Below are 5,924 nucleotides of genomic sequence, written 5' to 3' on the forward strand. Positions count from 1 at the left end.
TATTATTATTATTATTATTATTATTATTATTATTATTATTATTATTACCCCACCCTTTTCCCAAACAGTGTTCTGTGCAGTCATGCTGGCCATATGACCCACAGAGTAGTCACTGATAACACTAGCTCTTGGTTTAGTAACGGAGATGAGCACAGCCCCCTACAGTTGGACACGACTTGACAACCTTGTCAAAGGGGAATATCTTTACCGTTACTTTTTTCCAAAACTGGCCCTCAGGGCAGCTCACAACATTTAAAAAAAAACAATACAATTAAAAGCATACAAAAATAGCACATTAAAATAGAATTAACTTATTGCAATATTAAAACAAGTTACATATTAAAACAATAAAATACAATTAAAAAGATAAAAATGTTAAAAATATTTTAAAACAATACAACATCATCCCATCCCATGATGTAAAAACGTTCTGTTTTAAAAGCCTGTCTAAACAGGTAGGTCTTAGCCTGCGGGAAGAAGAATAACAAGGAGGGGGCCATTCTGGTTTCCCTGGGCAGGGAGTTCCACAATCTAGGGACAGACACAGAAAAAGCCCTCTCTCGTTTCCTCACCAAACATGCTTGTGATTGTGGTGGGATGGAGAGAAGGGCCTCTCCTGAGGATCACTGAGCCTGGACCATTCATAGATGGAGATATGGCCTGCCAAATAGCCTGGATCTAAGACGAAGGTGGGTTACAAACCGCCGCTTTGCAGTGGTCTCCCGGCGCTGCTGTTTGCTCCATGAGGGAGCCACAGCAGCCAAACCGCGTGACTCCCTCGCGGAGTAAAAAAGAAGCTCCAAAATTGAGCTTTTTCCTCCGGCACGGTTATGATGCCGCGAGGCGCCAATGGCACACTCGCGATGTCATAAGCGCCACGCGATGTGCGGATGCACAGCGGACGCTACGTCAATATGGCGGCCCCCATGTGGAAGGGGCGCCGCCATTTTGTCCGTATTGACTACGTAGTAGGGTTAGGGGGGTGCGGAAGCACCGCCCCTTCCGAACCCTAATACATATTCAATACGGACAAAATGGTGGTTTGTAACCCGCCAAAGACTTTCCACAAGAGTTCTGTTTCAGATTGTTGTAGCCTCGCTCGCTGTCAGGAGAGGGGGAATGCTTGTCCCTCAATTGGAAGCTGACTGGACCTTCTTTACCCAGTATGGCAAAGATGGGGGTGGGATGACATTTATGCACTTTAACAGTAAAATTACATAATACTTTACTGTACAAGAAAAGAAAGACAAAACGGATCAGGAGAATAGTGGCTTTCTCAGTGCTGCTTCACATGAGGTTGTAGCACTTCCGTTCCCTTCCCAAGGGGAGACTTGTGGGAATGACACTTGGGAAGAGAATGTAAGTGATAGGACATCATGCTATACATACAGTATATTAGCTTTTTGAGCTCACTAACAGTAAATGAAACATAAATCCATCAGTGATACCTTTATTGGCCAACCAAATTGCACAATATACTTGTTGCGAGCTTTCAAAGCTCCATGGACTTCTTCATCAGGCAAAATGTTACAAACCAGACAAGAGAAAAAAACAACAACAACTGGAGATGTTAGTCAGATGCCTGCATGTTGTTTCAGTCCTTAGTAAAGATGGTATGCTGGGGAAGATATCTTTTGCAGACAGGTTCCTCCTCGTTCTGACCATGCAGCAGTATGGAGATTTTCAAAGTCCATGAAATTTAAAGTCTATTTGCATCTCAACAGGGACCCCTCTTTTGCAATCCAATATGTCTCCATTCCGGTGAGGACACAAATGAAACATGTTAAGTCTTTTCTTCTAATAGTCAAATTTATGAAGTTAACAAATAGCTACTTGTGTTTGTGATGAAGAGTTCACATGGTCAGTTGCCACAGCTGCTTTGGCCAAATTAGAACATATGGTTGGTCATGCACATCACATTTGTTTTGCTAAAACTGACCTTTACGTAGCTGTCTTTAGACGCAGAAGAGTAGAGAAGAAAGTAATCTAAAGACACACTACAGACAACTTACTGAGAAACATCCACCAGGTGGCGTTGGACTGTCACAGAATCCCCAGTGGCAGCCTGACAACTTGTTTGCAGCCACAAAAATCATGTTTACACATTAATGCAACGCATTTGAAAAGAGATCAAGAACACTGGATGTGCACAATGTTTCCCCACCTTAGCATTTTTGAAAAATAGCATGATTTTCTATAAATGTTCAGGCTTTAACTTCACCTGCTCTACAGACTGATGGTAGCAAATGACAAGAATTTAAAATAAGACAATTTATGTTTCAATCATATCCATGCTATAGACCTTTATATTCAATTTCTCTTTCTTCCTACCCCCAACACAAATGTGGGTGTAAATACAATAGTGGCTTTAGTTCTAGGCTAGATGTCTTGAATACAAATATGAAAACAAAACATGTACATGAAAGATATATAACTTCACCAAATATTTCGGAGGAAAACTGGGACATGTGCAGCCAAGCATATCAGAATGTGGTCAAGTTGGCAAAATGTATTCATGAGGCTTAAGACCCAAGCTAGGAGAGGCTGTAGGGGTTTGCTTTTCCCTGTGCCTACTGGAAAGGGTAACTCCTCTCCTCTCCCTTTCTCTCCCCTCCCCAGTACTGAGTTAACAGAATGCAAACTACTTTTGAATTTTCATCTCTGTTTGCATCAACTGAAGTAAGATAAAGATGAAGGGGAAGGTGGGAGGAAGAGAAAGAAACTGGAACATTTTAAAATCACCAGAAAAAGTAGAATAGTAGAGTATTAAATGGGACCATCTCTGTTAAGTTAAGACATTTGGAGGGTATGTAATGTTTCTGAAATGAAGAGTATCCACAGTAGTGTCATTAGGGAGTGCAGGGGGTGTGGTCCAGGTGACATACCAGAAGAATCAGGCCCTCTTCTTGCTGTGTCCCTCCCAGCTTTGCCATGACAGCCTCTCTGGCTTTGCTGTGGTGGTGGAGGCCTCATCACAAGGAAACCTCCATTGTCATGGTGTAGGAGAGGCCTGAGCATGCTCTTCTTGCTCTTTCCTTCTCAGCTTCACCATGGCAGCCTCCCTGGCTTTGCCCTAGCAGCAGCAGCCTCTTCACAAGGACACCTCTGCTGCAGCATTGAAGGAAAGGGCAGAGCATACCCTTTTGGCACTGTTCCCTGGCAGGCCCCCTGCACTGGGTGACACTATGGTGGGGGATGCCACTGAGTGTCCATACTAGGGTTAAGTGAGAGTGATATTCTGACATGAAGGAAAAACAAAAAAGAAAATTGTCATATTGATTTACACCGTGAGGATATACTTAGAAGTGGCTAGCTTCTTCTGGCTAAAAAATATTGTAGGTATTAATTCAGTACTGGAAATCTCACATAAAGTTGCAGCCTTTCATGCACATCTGTAACACATTTTTGTAACATACTAATAGAAAATCAACAGAGGTAAACTTTCATTTCATTAAAGTTCATATTGCACTCTTGGAAGAATTTCGCAACATCTACTATCCAAAGGACTCGACTCTCTCCTCATTTGAACATGCATTCTCCCACCATCTGTTCCAGAACGATCTTTGAGATTTTCTGCTTTACACAGGAATACAGAAAAGTGCCATATAATGATCCAGACTATTGATCCATCTATTGTCTTATTGTTGACACTGAATGGAAATGGATCTTGAGGGATTCAGATAGTAGACTTTTCCAGCCCTATCTAGAGATGCCAGGGACTGATGTGGAATGGGGACCATGAGCCAGTTTAAGCCATAGACCTCAATATATGTAAAATTAAAGAGGCTCCATAGTATTATTTTTTTAAATGAAAACAATTATGTAAAAGTTCAAATTCAGTATGAAGGACAGTATTTAATGGCTCTTTCATAAAGTGAAGCCGTAAGCTATAGATTACATAGCTTGTGTGCAAATGAAGGATGTAAATCCTGATAAGATTCATCCTTGCATGGTTTATAAGGAACATAGTTCTCTGTTTACTGAAAGAGAGTGGCATTCCCTCCCCAATTTATTCTCTACCCAGAAAATTTGCACATTCCAAGGTTGATTTATATGTATTTAGGAAAATGCACAGTTGTGCATTAGCTGTTGTTTTGTTGGCTAAATTGCATTGGGTGTATTTTGCATACACTGAGTCTTGGGGCCATCCTATTAAAAAAAAATCCCAACATTAACTTCTAAGGAAGTGTCATATTTTTACCTTCAGAGATCAGGAATTTTTCACAAAGTACATTTACAATTTGCATAGATTATGAAATGATGAAAAGAGGGGGAGGGAACGGAAACACAGTCCCAGGCAAGAAGCAAGATCTTGCAAGAGAGGTGAGAAATGCTCCCAGTACAATCTTGTCATACCAAGATTCCCAGATGCAAGGATAAATTTCAGGAGCAACAAAATTCTTTCACATCTGTAGTCTACATCTTATACATCTGGGACCTTCTGCAGGCAAAGCATATGTTTTGTGTTTGGGATCCTGTTCATCTTTGTTTTCTGTGCAATTTACACCTATTACACCTATTTTTTTAGAATAACATATAACATGTAAAGAAGATAGAAGATAGAGAAAAGTAACAAAAGATATACAATACTTAGCTATTTACATTTAACAAAAAAGAAACAAACAAAAACATACATATTTACATAAAATATTAAATTTCAGTATTCTTCTATTCTTCTATTTCATCTTCCTCTACAGTTGGATATTCCATCTTATTGTAAATTAGTTGTTTATTCTTGCTTTCTTAACTAATATATACAAAGTTCACATGGTTGTATTACATTTTGTAATGTATCTCCAAATAAAAGGAATTATTTTAAAAATTTACCCTTATCTTCATATCTTGAGACAGTCCCATTCCTTTTCTAAATGTTCTTTTGTTTTCCCTTTTAGATAAGCGGATAATATGTCCATGTTTCTGGTTTCATATAATTTAACCAGCCATTCCTCAATGTGTGGAACAATTGACTCTTTCCAGTATTGTGCAAACAAAATCCTTGCACATGTAACCATGTATAAAACAATTTTATAAAGTTTTGTATTTTTTAAATTATAAGTCATATTCAATAAAAATAATTTTGGATCAAAAGATATATTTATACAAAGGATATTCTGTGCTACTTCATGGATCTTTCCCCAGTATTCTTTGGTTTTGATTCACAACCACCATATATGGAAAAAAATTGCTTCAGGTTTACCGCATTTCCAACATCTGGTGTTACCTGTTTTGTATATCTGACTAATCAATTGTGGTGTTAGATACCACCTATACATCATTTTGAGATAATTTTCCTTATAATTTTGGCATAATATAAATGTATTGGTTTCTTTCCATGATTTTTCCCATTCATCTATTGTAATGATGTTTTGGATATCTTGAGCCCATCTCACCATACTGTGTTTGATTGTTTCGTTTTCTAGATCTCTTTCTTTAAGTATTTTATAATATTTGGATATATGTTTCCCTTGTTTATCCATTAAGATTTTATCTATTTCATTATTTGTTGTTGTCAACCCCTATTACACCTCTTTTACAGTTGAGGAATTTTTACCCTGCCCTCTTTCCTACTTCCCCTTCACTGTCCTTTCCTTCTAGTTTTCTATGTCCCTACTCCCTGCCTTTCTGCTTTCATAAGATCTGGTAATTTTTCAAAGTAAACTATTAATAATAATAATAATAATAATAATAATAAACAATATTAATGGCACAAGCTTTTGTAGTCCAGAACTCATTGGATACATGAAGTGGCATCATCAAACCAATGAAATAATCACAGATATAGGTAAAAAGAAAAAAAGAAATGTTACTAGTGAGGTCAGGAGGAATTAAATGCAAGAAACCCAGACAGCAGATTACAGTAGACCAGGGGTGGGCAACCTTTTTGACCCGGGGGCCGGGTTGCTGTCCCTCAGACAACTGGGGGG

General features: G+C 38.7%; 1 protein-coding gene across 2 annotated transcripts in view; it reads right to left on the minus strand.

Moving 5' to 3' along the window:
* The window catches only part of STYXL2 (serine/threonine/tyrosine interacting like 2), a 77,465-nt gene that overhangs the window by 55,786 nt on the left and 15,755 nt on the right, over window positions 1-5,924 (minus strand). The window lies entirely within an intron of this gene.

The sequence above is a fragment of the Sceloporus undulatus genome, chromosome 3, assembly GCF_019175285.1.
Source record: "Sceloporus undulatus isolate JIND9_A2432 ecotype Alabama chromosome 3, SceUnd_v1.1, whole genome shotgun sequence".
Classification (NCBI taxonomy): Eukaryota; Metazoa; Chordata; class Lepidosauria; order Squamata; family Phrynosomatidae; genus Sceloporus; species Sceloporus undulatus.